This window comes from Trichosurus vulpecula, assembly GCF_011100635.1.
Source record: "Trichosurus vulpecula isolate mTriVul1 chromosome X unlocalized genomic scaffold, mTriVul1.pri SUPER_X_unloc_1, whole genome shotgun sequence".
In the NCBI taxonomy this organism is placed as follows: domain Eukaryota; kingdom Metazoa; phylum Chordata; class Mammalia; order Diprotodontia; family Phalangeridae; genus Trichosurus; species Trichosurus vulpecula.
Window position 1 is genome coordinate 8,658,196 of NW_023494377.1, and position 15,431 is coordinate 8,673,626.

General features: G+C 54.1%; 1 protein-coding gene across 3 annotated transcripts in view; it reads left to right on the forward strand.

Annotated features, from left to right (window-relative positions):
- Positions 1–934: 934 nt before the first annotated feature.
- L1CAM (L1 cell adhesion molecule) overlaps positions 935–15,431 on the forward strand; it is a gene marked incomplete at its 3' end in the record, with an annotated part of 42,032 nt that continues 27,535 nt past the window's right edge. For 2 of the 3 annotated variants that reach the window (XM_036740450.1, XM_036740452.1), the window contains 2 exon segments: positions 935–1,134; positions 11,582–11,632. 3 annotated transcript variants of the gene reach the window in all.

Sequence of the window (15,431 nt, forward strand, 5' to 3'; positions counted from 1 at the left end):
ATTGTAGCCGGACCTGGGCCAATATTGGATGGGGGAGAGGGGCTTCCTGGGGGTCTTGTCTGAGGACTCGAGGGATGTGCTTCTCCATTTCCATGATGCTACCTTCCCATGCTCCAGGGGGAGAGGCAGGCCATTCCTTCTCTTTAATTCCCTTACCCTTCTCCCCCTTCCACTGGGGATGTGATGCCTGCGGTGCATTCAAAACAGAGGATGCCAAGGCCCCTTAGGATGCTAGAATCTCCCACCTCCGCCCCCCCCCCCCACAAGAAAAGAAGAAAAAGCCAGGGAATCCCACCCTCCTAGATCTCCCCCTCCCCCTCAAGGTGGTTGACTCCCTTTTCCCCATCAGGGTATTGGCATGGACTGGGGTGGGATGTGAATGGAGACTTTGGGAGTGTATTGTCTGGGACCAGTTCTTAACGGGGGCTGGAGTTTAGGGAGGTGAAAGCAGAGAAAATTATTAGAAGGATAGGGGAAGTGCAGGGTCCAGCTGAGGGGAGGAGGAGGCAGGGAGCTAGGGGAAAGTATTCTTGGGATTTCCACAGGGGACTCCCTCCGAAGTAAAGGGAAAGCCTTGGTTTTAGGGGCACGCTAGCTTTTCTCCTTCCTACTAAGTGTGAGGAGTTAGGGTATCCCTCCCCTTCCCCGAGGATATCCAGGCCAATTGCCCCTCTCTTCACCACCTCACAGCTGCCCCTTTTTTTCCTCCTCCTTCCACAATGTACAGCCATTTTAACGCAACCTGGCACAGGGTGATCGGGGACGGGGTCGCTTCTACCTCCCTAGGTATCTTCTGGACTGCCAGAGCTGGGGGGGGGATGGGAGGAGGGGAGGCAGGCTACAGCTGTGCTGCAGAGGTGGCCCAGGATGGCTGAGATGCTCCAGAGCTATGAGGAGGGGGCGGAGGGAAGCGGAGAGGGGGGAGGGACTAAGCAGGAGCTGGGGTGGTGGCTGGGGAGGGAGGAGGAGGAGAGATGAGGAGCTAGCCGACTGTGGATGTGAGTGTGAGGTAATCTTACTCCCTCCCCCGCCCCCCCACCCCTTCCAATCTCTCTTCCTGCCACTGGAGCTGGTTGCTGCAGACGGTACTTGGGAGCTGCTGAGGCTGGCCGAAAGCAGGGCGGGCACCCGGAGGTAAGGCGTGGCGCCTGGGCATTGCCCAGCTCAGGGCATCCCCAGCTCTCTTCCCTCCAGCCAAGCGCTGCGACATCCCCAACTCCACACACGCAGCTGGGCTAGATGCCTGCAGAGCCCAGAAGGCTGTGCATGGATGGGAGCCCTGGCATGGAGGAGCCCAGAAAGAGGGGAGGGGACATAAGCTGAGGTGGGAGAAAAAAGACCTGTACCCTGAAGGCCTGGCATCAGCTGGAAGGGGAGCCTTGCTGGGCCCTGGGAGCAGGTGGAGCCCAACCAGCTGGGGATGGAGCAGTGATAGGAGGGGAGATTGGGGATGGACCAGGGATGGGGGGAGACTGGAGATGGAGCAGGGACGGGGTGGGGGGGAGCCAGGGGACTGGGCTGGGCAGGAGAAAACCAGAGTTGCCCTTAGCTCATCCCTGAACCTGTATCTCTGTGTGTTCCCTCATGTTTGGGTCTGTGCATGCCTGTGTTTCTGTGTGAGTCGGTTGGTAGGTGTGTGTGTGTGGGCAGGTGTCAATGTCTCAGTTCTGTGTGCGCTGAGTGTTTATTTGTACATGTGTACATTTGGGTGTTGTCTATACATGTGTGCATGAAGCGTGTGTGGTTAAGCCTATAAGTGTTGCCTGCCTGTGTGAGTTGCCAGTGTATGTCTGTGCTTGTGTGTATCTATACATGTGTGGAGTCCCCTCAATCCACCACTGAGTGGTCGAGAGGTCTCTTGGCATGTGTGAGTTCGTGTGCGTGAGTGTGTGTGTGTGTGTGTGTGTGTGTGTGTGTGTGTGTGTGGATGTGGATGCAGGGTGTGGCCCCTGGGTGTGGCTTGCTCCATCCTGGGAGGAATACCCTGACCGATTGGTCCCTTTCCCTGTTCCTCTAGCCCCCAGTGGAGGTCTCCCCCACCCCTTACTGCCTTAAGGGAGGATTCTGGCTGGGGGCCACCTCAGGCAGGTGAGAGGCCTTTCCAATTGTGTTAGAAAGAGTGTGGGAAGGTCTGGGGACACTACCCAATACCTAATCCTCCCAACCCCAGGGCCCCTCCTATCTCACTCCTCCCTAGCATCCAGGCCACAGAATGGAGGAGGGTAGAGATGGGTGTCATTCTGAGGCTTTAGGGAAGGGTTGAGGGGGAGGGACAAGGGCAAGGGTGGGGGGCACAGAGAGCATCATGTGTCTAAGGCAGAAGGCAAATTTTCTCTTCCCATCCCCCAAGAATGATTTTTTTTTTGGTCTGTCAGGCAATCTGGCCATCAGGGTGGAGGGGCTTCCCGTCTTGTGTCTATCAGCCAGTGTGCCAGCCTCCCCCCACCCCTCCTTCTATTCCTCCCCCTTCCCCTCCTTCTATCCCTCCTTCGCCTCCTCCACTGCTGCTTCTTCAGCCACTGGGTGTGTCTGTTTCTCCATATCTCTGTCTCTCGTCCCTCCCCTCCTGGGCAGATCCCTCCCTCCCTCCATATAACCCCTTCAATCTCTCTCTTTGCCCCTCCACTGGCCTCTCTCCATTCCTCTTTCTAGCTCCATCTCTCTCCTCTCCTTGGGGTTTCTTTCTAGCTCTGTCCCCCAAGCCTCTCTAACTGTCTTGTTGTGTTTCCACACCCCCTCCCATCTCTTGCCCAACAGGTTTAATTAACATCAGGGATGTCAAGTGGCCTGAGAGATTGGGGGGATGTCAGGAAGTCATGGAAGTATCTGCCCAAATTTTGGCCTTCAGCTGCTGGGATTAAGGATCTCCACTCTTCCTATGGGGGGGTGACATCAAGCTGCCCCCCACTCCAGGGGCCCCAATCTACTCTCAGTCCTCCCTAGAACACGGAGTAAGGAGGTTGCTTTGTGTGCCCTGGTGGAGGTGGACAATGGTGATCACAAGACCCACTCCCCTCTCCTTCCAAGGCCCTCCCTGGTGCCTCCTTCTCCAGGAAGCCTACCTGTTAGCCCCCCCACCCCAGCTCCCAAAGCCCCAATGCTTTCTTCTTCTTGTAGGCCTTTCTACATACTAATCACTGAAGATGCCTCTGGGTGAGGCCTGGCTCCCTAGCCCTGGGAGATTCCAGACTCCTCTCCTCCCTGCCCCCACCCCAGTCCCCAATATAGCATAGCCCAAGAATTTGGATATAATAAAAACTACCAGGAAATGGTTCCACTTGTTCCTCCAGCCTGGTCCCCAGGGCTGTAGGCACCATCTGCTATCCAAGCTACAGGGATCAGAGGGCAGGGCCTCAGGAATCCCCCTGGTCTGGCCTATACCTTAGGAGGAAGCCCTTCAGCATACATCCCAGTGATGGGCAGCTCACTACCTCCCAAGGTAGCCCATTGCATTTTTGAGGGGGCATTGAAAGGTTTGGTTGAGGTATTTCCTGGGCTCATCTGGATTCTCCCTCTCTGAAAAGACCCAGATTGTTCCCAGGTCTCCCCTTGGGACCTGGCAGAGCAAGACTAGCCTCCGTCTCACCTGAGGCCCTTCATACAACTCAGCCAGCACGTCCTTCTGCGTCTTCTCTAGGCTAACCCTCCCCCATGTCTTCAACTGCGCCTTCCTTGGATGGCATGGTCTCCAGTCCCCTCCCCATCCTCGTCATCCTCCTCTGTTCCATCTCCGGCTTGTCATTGTCCCTTCTGAACTAAGGTCCCCAGGACTTCACCCAGTCTTTCAGAGGGATCTGGCTCAGGCCGAAGGCATTGAAACCATCCCCTCCCCTGGCAGAGAGCAATAACGTTTGAACGGTGCCTGCCAAAAACTGGCATTTTAAATGGTGGGATTTCAGGCAGCATGGCAGACAGGGGCATAGTGGGCACAGCACTGTTGAGGCCACTTATTTGCTGCTTGACCTCAGGCAAGCCTTTTCCCTGCCCTGGGCTTCAGTTTCCTTGGCTGTCAAATGGGGAATGAATGTCCAGTGAGATGGGACTGGTGCAGGCAAGCCTGACAGCCATTGGGAGGGCTTTCCTAAAGAGGCTAGGAGCTGTAGGGTGGAACAGGAGGACGATGGGAGGCCTATGTTGATCAAGCTGATCGAAAGTGTGTGGCCAGCCCCCAAGGGGCCAGGCTTCACATTCAAGCATCTTTTGAATGTGAGCGATGGGGAAACCAGCTCCTTCAGCTTTAAAGCCCAGAGGATGGGCTGAAGATACTGGTGGCTTCTGATTCTGGGAGGCTGGAAAAGCCCGAGCCCCCAAGCTCCTTAAGCCTTGAGATCTGACTGGAATAACGGGGAAGGGGATGTTACAGCTGGCTCCAGTGTAGACCTGTCCTCAATAATAGGGGAAGCAGCTCAAGGCTTGGGGTCTGTTCATCTGCTGTGGGTTCATTTATAGGAGGCTGGCACATGATGGTGGTGGTGGTGGTAGTGGTGGTGGTGGTGGTGGTGGTGGTGTGTGTGTGTGTGTGTGTGTGTGTGTGTGTGTGTGTGTGCACATGAGAGCTCGCACGAGCCAGTATGTACACAAGTCAGCTTGCCTGTCTGGGGGTGGGGGAGACATTGGGGTTGGGCAGTTTCAGGAAATGATAAGGGTTCCCAGCCAAGTTCTGACTCCCATCCAGCTACTCCCATGCAGCTTCTTCTCTGAATCGTCTCTTCTGAGAATGGCTGTTACATGATCCTCCTCCCAGATACTCCTCAAGCACAATGAATTTCAGAGGCCTTGGAGCCTGGATCTCATCCTCTGCCTACCTCATCGAATCCTTTAGGGAGCAGGCGTGGGAAAGTCACAACATTCAGGTCTGGAGGGAGGGGGGAAGCCTCCCTCTGACATCATCATCATCATCATCATCATCACCACCACCACCACCACCACCTTCAGAGGCTGCTGGCAGAAGCATGGGCCTACTGCCCTCCTACTGCCGCACCCCTGGGGCCAAAGCTTCCAAAGAAGGGATTTAGGAAGCTTGAGCTAGGTGCCAGAGAGGCACCATGGGAGATGGAGGCAAGGGCCAAGTCGATCTGCCATCTGCCACCGTCAGGCTATCAGACACCTCTCTTTCTCTCTCTCTCTTTCCCCTTCCCCTTCTCACTTCTTACTCCTCCTCTTATTCCCTCCTTCTCCTTCTGTCTTTCCCCCTTCTTTTCCTCCTCTCCCTTCTCTTTCTCTGAGCCAAATGGCTTCCCCCACTTCCAGAGGCTCCTCCTCTTCCCCACTTCCCTCTGTTTTACCATTCCTTCTCCCCTTTCTTATTTGTCCCCTCTGTCTCTTCTACCTCTCTCCTTCCTCTTTCTTTTTATCCCTTTCTTATCCTCTTATCTCTCATCTCTCTCTCTTTCCTTCTCACTCTTCCATTCTCCCCATCCTTATGTTTCCTTTCTTCTTCTCCTTCTCCTCCCCCCACCCCTCCTTCTCCCTCTCTTTCTTTCTACTTCTCCTTTTTAAGGGAGAGTACCATCTGAACTCGGATCTTAGACCCTAGACATACCCTGCCTTCCTGTCCATCTCCAAAAGAAGGTGGGGATGGGGAGACAGAAGTGACCTTTCCCCTTCCTCTCCTCCTTCTGCTCCCATATATTTGTCTTCCCCCCTCCGCCACTGTCCCAACTCTCCCTCAAGTGTGAATCTTGAGATTGCACTACAATATGGACTGAGATATTAGGAATAGGGGGAGAGCCACTGGCTTAACCAATAGGAGGGTGCATATCCTTGGAACACCTTGGCTTATGTCCTGTTGTCTCTTAGCCTCGACTCCCTCCCCTAAGCATCTCTCCCACTTTTTGGGGTGGAGTCCTAGACACTGAGGCCTGGTGCCTGGGGCAGCCCCAGAAATAGGGCAGTGTAAGACTGAAAGAAAGGTGAGTTTCTGGAAAAGAAAAGCTTTCTGAACACCCCTACCCCCGCTATGTGGGATTATTCCCTAGTTGGTTTTAAAATAGGTGAAGTTTATTCACTCCCCAGGTCCCCTTCTCCCCCACCTATAACCTATGGGCTTCATACCTGTCCACCACTCCCTCTTTCCCCAAACTCAGTTTCCATCTCTCCCTAGGACCCCAGCTTCTAAGGGGCTTTGGGATTCTTATGGTAGGAAGGAAGAAACCTCAGGAAGCAGGAGGAGGCTGTCTGGCAGAGACAACAGCCATCCAATTAACTATAGTCCTGGTAACAAGCTAATGATAATAATTAGCTGTCTCCCACCCAGACAGCAGGCTCTGTTGGCACCCTGCTGCTTGGGGAGGGTGAATCTGGGACAGGGATTGGGGGTGAGGTGGTGGCACCTAGGAAACCCTAGCTGGGGGACTGGAAGGGGAAGGCAAGGGGCCCAGTTGTCAGGGCACCTTGATCCTTGGCACACTCTGATGCCATATGCTCTGTCCTCCACCCAACTGGGACTGCCAAGGACCCAGGAACTCTTTCTGGCCTAGCCCTGCTGCCCGATCTCCCAGATGGCTTGGCGCTGGGGGAAGGGGGAGAGGGGTGCCTCAATCTTGCCACTAGGGCAATTTTCATGGTAGAATCTGGCAGGATATTATAATTTGTGCAAATTTTGATGTGGATGTGGGGGAGGGAATGCTGCCTTTTTTTTTTCTGCCTGTGTGTTTATATATGCTTGAGTCCCTCCCCTGACTGGTGTACGTGTCTGCTGTACCTTGGATTGTGTTCTTGTGTGTGTGTGTGTGTGTGGGAGTCTTTGGAGATCTTAATGAATCAGTCTCGATGGGCCTGAAGACTGGGTGGGTGCTGGTGTGCCCATGGCAGTTGTGTCTTATACTCACCTATGGTCCCATCTGAGTAATGAGTGAGCTTTGGCCCCTGGGGTGGAGGTGGGGAGAAGGGACAGACTGGGGCCGGGAGACTTCTGGCATCTATCTGGCACTCTGAGAAGCCAGGTGGTTCCCATCCCTGGGCCAGGTCCACCTATGATATCCGTGTGAATATATGTGTGTACCTATATGTGAGCCATCCATGTGTATGTATGTGTGTTCATGCATGTCTTTGTGTGGGACCAGAGGGGAGGGGCAGCTTCCTGAGAGAGCTCAGTGCTTAGGGCCAGGCTGCCGAGTGGGGCCAGGGCTGGGGATTTCTGCCCCCATTTCATCTCTCCTCCCCTCAGTGTCTCAATGCCTCCCCCTTGCTCCCTGTCTCATTATGTGGCGTTCCTCCTCCAGTGGAGGCCTGTAGCTTCCAGAGATGGGGGATGGGGACAGGGTAGCCTTTGACCCCTCTGGCCCTCTGCTCTCCCCCCTTAGGAATCTGAGGCCAGGGTAGACAAGAGGATCCATTGTTGGGGCATCCCCACACTTCCTCTCTCCTTGGGGTGACCTGGGGAGGGGAGGGAGAAAGAGCTTGAGCTGTTTAACCCTTTAGGTGCCAGGAGCCCCTGGGATGCCCAGATGTGTGATGTCCATGTTGTGTATGTATGTGGGTATCCAGTGCCAATATACCCCTTGGTAAAGAAGGCCCAGGGTCTGTCTGTCTTCTCAGTACTCCCTCCCACCCATCTGGGCCTCTTCATCCTCTCCCTCTGCCCACTTGGCTCTCCCTTACTTTCCTTCCCATCTGTCTGTCAATACCTGTAAATCTGTCTTTCAGTAGATCAGTGCTGGGGCACCTTGTAGCATTCTCTGTGTCTCTCTGCCCAACTTTGCTTCTCTCTTCTTCTTTCTTGTCTGTCTCCAATGGTGTGTCTTTGTCTTTGTCTTTCTCTTCCTTTCTCTAGCCATTAACCTTCCTCCCTGGCTCTGTCTTTGTCTCTCTGCTTTGGCCAGTCTCTACATCCTGATGGCATTATCTCTGCCTGTTCCAACTACCTGTCTCTGCAGCTCTCTCTGCTGGATGTTTACCTCCAGGGTATTCCCAGGCTTGCTCCTTTTTCTGCCTCACCCCCTTCAGGATCTTGGTTGTTCTTCCCTAGCTCTGCCTGCCTCCTACAATCACCCCTTCTCCCTCTCTGCCCATCCAGCCTGACCCCCAGAGGTCTTCTCTCTGTTGTAAGTCTTCGTAGATAGGAAGGCAGAGCTTAAGGGGAAGAGAGGCATGGGGTAAGGGAGGATAACTGTACCCATCTTTCAACTGTTCTGGGTTGTAGTCCTGTGTGCCTTGGGGTGGGATTTCTCAAGAACTTGAGGCCTAAGGCCTATCTTGAATGTCACTGGTGGGATACACAAATTCCTTGGCAGGGACAGGTATTTGGGGGTCAAAGGAATGGTTATGGGACCAGGAAAGTGAGTGGGGACAGGAATAGCCAGGCTGAGCATCAGGACAGGGGATGGAAGAGGGCATATATTTGGCATTAGTGTTGGGCAGAAAAGGAAGGAAAGGATTTCTTTGGGAGAGTGGAAGATTAATGTCTGTCTCTTAAATTGGGTCCCTGAGAGGAAAAAGGGGAGATTTGATGCAGTGAAATGGGGAAGGGAAGAGAGAGAAAGTGAGCAAGCTATAACTTCAAATATAAGCATAAGACAAGAAATTGGAACTAAAAAACTCCCCTAAATCACAAGGAAAATAAGAAAAAGTCCAGAAAACCGCAAAGATGGAAGTTAGGGAAAGGAATTGGGAAGAGACATGACCCCACCCTGGGGGAGCCCCCGGCCTGTGGGGGAGATGTGGTCCCCACCCTTGGGGAGCCCCCAGTTTTGACGGGGAGACATAGCCCCACCCTTGGGGAGCCCCCAATTTGAGGGGGAGACATGGTTCTCCACCTTGGCAATCCCCCGCTCTGAGGGGGAGCCCCAGTCTGAGGGGGAAACATAGCCCTACCATTGGGGAGCCCCCAATTTGAGGGGGAGACATGAACCCTGACCTCAGGGAGCCCCTAGTCTGAGGGGAGACATGTCCCTACCCTCAGGGACCCCTTACTATGAAGGGGATACCCAGTCAGGGGAGACAGCCCCACATTTGAAGAGTGCCTAGTCTGACGGGAAGACATGGCCGCAGCTCAGGAAACCACCACTTTCAGTTGTAGGCCCCCTTGGTGACCCCCATTCTGAAGAAGAAGATTATAGAGATGACAATCAAACAATCCCTCCCCTCACTGACCCCCTTCCTCCTCTCTCAAGGGCTGTAGCACACCTAGAAATTTGCCTGGCTTTATATATATTTGTTTGACATCTGCCTAACAAATCAGTCATTCCTCCCTGGGGGTGGGGTGGGTGAGGGTGGTATTCTTCATGGCCTTGTTTAACCCTCCCTGAGATACTACACCCCCCCAACTCCCAGTGAGCCTTAGGACTCCCCACCCCCCACCCCCCTGGGCACTGACACCTCAGTCCAGAATGGGAACAAAGCCTATTAGTTGTCAAGAGTTCATATACTTCTATAACCCAAAATAGTACTAGTCAGGATGGGGGGATGTTGGCTCCCTTTTTCCCCTGTCCCCCAACTTCCTCATGGCACTAAATCTGGTCTCCCCCACCCCATCCCTCTTTGTACCTGTTAAAAGACTTCACAGAGGCCCTAGGCAGGTGTGATAACAGCTCTAGGATCAGAACCCAGCTGCCTCAATCCATGTTCCATCCCCAGAGGATACTGGGGAGGTATCAGCCCCAATGGAGCATGGGGAATCCCCTGGCTTCTAGCAGGGTCCTTGCCTCTTAGAGGAAACAGGAAACAGCCTGCTTTTCTGTCTCCCTGACAAGCCTCAAAGGGTTAAGCTCTGGGCTTTCCTTCCCTCCTCCCCGCAGCCAGGACCACTCTAAGGAGAATGGTCCATTACAGGTGAGCTGCTGTTGTCATGGAGACCACAGCATCAGCACTGCTCCCCAGTGGTGAGGGGATGGACCAGACTGGAGATAGGGGTGGGGGTGGGGGGGGCTGCCCGGAGAACTATGCCCTATCATTTGCAGGTCCCTGTTGCAATCTTCTCCCTCCCTTCTTCCTTTAATAAGAGAGGCCCAGGGGAGTGGGGAGGGCAGAGGTTTGAAGTCAGATGCGGGTCAGTCTGAGGCAGAGCAGGAGATCTTTGGGGAAATGGGATAATGGGCAGAATGGGAATTGGGCAGGGAATGGGGGGGGGGAGAGCTCCAGATGCCTTTAGAGGGAATGGGAAAGGCCAGGACAGGTTGGGGCCCCCCTACCCCCAGCTGCTCTGCGTGTGCCTGGGGCCGAGATCAGCCGTCGGGGATGAGCTCCGCCCAGACTGAACTCCCACAGTGCAGCCCCAGGTAGGGCCCTTTAAGGGTCTCGGGTTCTCCGCCACAGCCCACAGGCCCCCTGTTGAGCACCTCCTCCTTTCGGAATTATTTAAATAAGAGGGAAAGTGCTCCTAGCTCTCCTCTCGGCAGAGCTCTCTTAGCTCTGTCGCCATGGAAACTAGCCAGCCGCAGACGGGGGGGGGGGGAATCTGTCTTAAAGGGACATGATATGTAGGTGCCCCCAGAGACACACACCCAGATGATACGCTGACACACATACTCGTGTACCCAATGCCACATCCCTCTACACACACACACACACACATACGTGCGCGCACGCTCGCCCCCTCCATGACCAGAGGCCCACAAACGGGGGAAGGCACCTCCCCCCCCCCAGGCACACGCAAGCCCACCCAAGTCAGATTCCTTCCCAGCCCCCCCTTGAAGCCTCCTTCCCGGCTCGTGGGGCCAGAAAGGGGGAGGAGCAGAGCAGACTGAGGAGGGAGGGGCTGGAGGTGGGTTCCTCCGCGCGCGCGCGCGTGTGTGTGTTTGTGTGTTTGTGTGTGTGTGTGTAGTTGTGGGGGCGGGATCGCGCTCATTCTCCTGCGGGCTGAAGGAGGAGGGATTGAGGTCACCCCAGAGGACTAACTTCCCGGCAGTTCTATGGCCCAGCATATTGTGATCCCGGAAAAGGTCCTTTTATCTCCTGCCCTCATTTGGCTGAGCTATCTAGCTAGAGACGGGAGGGGGGACGGGGCGACCAGAATGTCCAAGTTGGAAGGGCCCTTACAATCCTGAAGGACAAGCCCCTCTTTTACTGGGGGAACATTGTAGCAGGTCACGTAGGCAGTAAATGGAACAGCTAACGATTTGAACCCAGAGCTTCAGATTCCGAATCCTGGGCTATTTTAAACACCTGCTGGATTGCACCAGGGCTTCAATTTGCCTGCTAACAGCCTCAGGGCCCTCAGCTGGAGCTGTTCGTTTTTTGCCCTGAGCCCTACCCTAAGGGAAACAGCCTGTGTGGATGTGACCCCCACCTTCTCCCCTTCCCCACAGATGGATGCCCTTTGACTACTCTTGTCAAACGCTTCATTAATCCTGGAGCTTGGGGGAGAGGAGGAGGGAAGGAGAGGTTTTCTTGTTTAGAGATAGGAGGGAGATGGGGAAGGGGAGGCCCAGTTACTTTAAAAATCTTCTCCTGGGGATTCCTGCATGGCTTGGCATGAGTCAGGGTAGGGCTGTTGGCTTGTGGTTGCCTACAAATAAATGTGCCTACACACACAGGTATGCGACACTAGATGTATCTAGTGAAACATATCTAATTGTACAGATCTTAGGGCTCAAAGGGTCCTTAGAAACCACCTAGTCCAACCTTCCCCCCCATTTTACAGATGAGGAAACTGAGGCTCAGAAAGGGGAAGTGACTTATCCAAGATCACCAGGTGAGTTAGTGGGAAAGCTGGGACTAGAGCCCAGGGCTCCTGACCCCCCAGGCCAGGGGTCTCTTGATCATATCACCCATATTGTACACACATACCTTTTCCTCCCAGGATGGATACACACTCTGACCAAATGCATACAAATACACACGTAAGTTACATGAACACTCCATGGGCACACCAACCCAGCAGAAAGTATGCCCTGGCTTAATGCTATATGGCCATTGAATACATAGGTGCCATGCACATAGCCATAATCACATGCTTGTGAGCTCTTTAGGGAGAGACTATCATTCAGGGGCTCTCACTCTCCTTCCTGGCCTCCAGCTCAAATTGTTCAGTAATTTATTTGGAGTCACAAGCTGTATCTGACTGCTCCTCCCTTCCCCACAATTATCTGTCCCCTCAGAACAGACTGAGGGCTAGAAGGAGCTGTGCCCTGCCCCAAAACAACAACCGCATAAGGTCTCCCACTTGCTACACACCATCACCCATCCTGGTGCCACAAGTGGTCTCTGTCTCTGGCCTTATTAAGACTGTCTGCTCTCTCCACCTTTTTTCTCTTCAAGTCTCTCTCTCTCTCTCTCTCTCTCTCTCTCTCTCTCTCTCTCTCTCTCTCTCTCTCTCTCTCTCTCCCCCCCCCACCCCCGCCTCCCCACTCTGTCTCTCTCTATCTTGGTCTCTGTCTCTGCAGTCTCCATCTCTGTCTTTTTTATTCTGTCCCTGTATTTGCCTCTTTCTCTGTGTCTCTCTCCCTCCTTTGGTCTTTTTCTACCTCCCTGTCTTTCTCTTCTTCTGTCTCCTTCCCTAGCCCTCACTCCCAGAGATACCCCCTTCCTCATTTCACTGACCTGAGCCCCATCACCATTACACACACTCCTAGAGACATGCATGTACACATGTCTCATTCACTGGCTTCTCCCTCCTCCCTTCCCCCTGCCCTGGCACACCCACTGTGGGGACAAGGACACAGCAAAGGCACCAGAATACAGAGACACTCAGACAGGCAGACACAGCTATACACAGATAGACCCACTTATTCACGGACACACAGTCTCTGCCCCAAGCTGCCTAAATCCTCCCCGAGTCCCTCAGTTTCTCCTCAGTGTTTCCTGCTGTCTATGCCCCCTCTGCACCTTGCTTGTCTTCCCTTCCGTCTCCCTTTCTGTGCTGTGGTATTAATTACTCTCAGTCTCTGTCATTTTTTTTCCCTTCCATCTGCCTTCCCATCTTTGGTTCTCTGGTTCTGTTTGTGTTTGTATATCTTTGTTATCAAGACTCCCTCCCTGGCTCTGTCTTTCTCCCTTTTTCTCCAGTCCTCTTCAAAGTCAGTCTCCCCCCTCATCTTTTTCTCTCCCTCCTTGATTTGACGCCCCCCCCCCCATTCCAAGGTCTCTCTCCCTCTCCTTTGCTTTCCTCCTCTCCCTGTCCTTGGGTCTCTCCATCCTCAATGAAAGGGCTGAGCTCCATCTGTTCACCAGCTTGTGTGAAGCCCCCTCTTCTTCCCCCTCCTCCTCCCCTTCCCCTTTCCATCCCCCTCCCCTATGAGGGGGATAGGGGTGAGTGGGTGGGAGCCTGCTGAGCTGACAACCTCAGCCCTTTGCTCTATAATTGCCTGATGAATGGTGAAAAATTGGAGGTAGCAGCAGCAGGGGAAAGTGAAGAGGGGAGGGGGATATCCAACCCCCCCCCCAAGCTGTCAAGGGCCTCCCAACCTTCTGGCTTCAAGTGTTCTGGGATTGGAACACCAAGCTGGGTGGTACATGCCAGGAGAGAAATCTGCAGTGGGCAATTGGGAGGGGTGGATTGCAGAGGGCTGCCCAGGAGGGAATGGGGGCTGGGAGGTTGGAGGGGCCATATTTCTCTGCCTATTTCTTTCCATTTCTCCCCATTCAGTTGAGAGGGAGTGGCAGACAGCCTTGGAGTTGGGGACGGCAGGGGTTGGGAGGAAGAGGACAAAGCTGAGGGCAGGCCTTATATGAGCAAATGCAGTAACCTCCTTTCCTGGCTTTGCTCCTTTCTCCCCTCTCTCAGGGAGTGGGGGGGTGGGGTGGGGGTGAGGAGGAGGAGGAGCCTCCTTCAAAGCTCTCTCCTTCTCCCCTCCTAAGATCCTTGGCATTACCAGAGCTGCTCTTTGATTCCCTACTCCCTGATCCCAATCTTCCTTCGGGACACCCACAGAGCCTTGAAGTCCGTTGCCCCCTCTGGCTCCCTTCAGTCCTGAAATAGGCAGCTTGCTGGGGGAAAGAGGAGGCCGCTGGCTGGAACGGCCCCGCCCCTCGGCCCTGGGCAAGGTCAGCCAGTGTCTGCCTTTGTTTGAAGGGAATGGAGGATGGGTCTAATTGGGTCTCCCTCCCCTCAATTCCCTCCCCCTACTCTGCAATCATCCCACCCGACATCCTCACTCCAGCCTCTCTGTGTGTCCAGTCCCAGTCACCCTGCATCGACTTTGTGATGCAGGCTCATTCACGCTATGATTGCTTTTCCTCCTCTCCCCTAGTTTAGGCCTCAGCACCTCTGTGGAGGCTCCCCTGCCTATCCATACTTGGGGCCTCCCCAGGGGCAGGGCTTGGGTCTTTTTCCTCCCTTGTCTCCCCTCTCCCCCACCACTGTAGCCAAGAGATGGGAGAATTCACTGCAGATCATGAATGAGTCTGTGATCCTGCCTTCTAGGCCCAACCCTGGGTAGAGGAAACCCCATCAATCAATCAGCCAAGATATATTGATTCCCTGTCTGTTTATGTCCTTCCTCCCTTCCCCTCATCCTTGTACCTCATAAAAGGATTGGGGTTTAGATCCTGGCTCTATGTGAACTCGACAAGCCCCTTCCCCTTGCTGGGCCTCAGTGTCCTCTCCTGTAAAATCAGATGACCTCTAAGGTCCGTTCTTGTTCTAGCATTCTTTGATCCATGACCCCTTTCAATTGGTCAGGAGCCAATTTCCTCTTCTGGCTGTTGGCAGAGAAGACAAGCTCCCATCCCTTTGATGTAAGCTGTCTCTTCATATCCTCAGAGACTTGGGAGGGGGGTGGAATGGTATCACATTACTATATCTCCCTTGCAGGCTTTTCCCCTCCCCCTCAGACTGGGGACTCCCCATGGACCAGGAAGTGATTTTGTGTACAGAAGGGATTTTTCTGTATAACACTGGGTTCAGGACCCTCTGGCTTTTCTCTGGTCCTGGGAGGGGGTGTGTGCTCCCTAGGCATGGGGTGGGAGCACACCTGGGTATGCCCCACCCTGAGCAGAGAGCTGAAGACCCTGCTCATTGCTTTCTGAAGGAGGGGGCAAACCTTAGGCGGAAGGCTGGGGGCTGGGGCTGCATTCAGATCTCACTGCTTCTCTTGCTTCTAAGAGATCTGCCCCAATCCTGGGTCCTGGCATCTCTGAGGAAGGAGGTGGGAGCACCTACCTGGTGAGGTCAGTGCTCAGGCACCTGGAGGACTCTTGCTGTTGTGATGGGAACTGAGGAAAGCTGGTCTGGTTGCTCATGGCCATCCCCTCTCCCCTCCCTCTCTTCTGCTGATCTACCCCCTTCCCACCTCCCCTCTCCGATTCCTGGAGATGAATGGCACTCAAGAGTCAGGTTGCCTTGAAACCCACAACAATAAGGCAGGACTATTTCCTACACACAGACATATATTCACACATCCACTCCTCCCCGCCCCCCATTCACACAAACACATGGACATGGTGCACCTGCTCTCATACACACACAGATACACATATAGAGATACAACATGGTCTTGCACACCTGCTCACAGACACCTGCTTGTGCACTCACAGCCACAGCCCTTCCCATC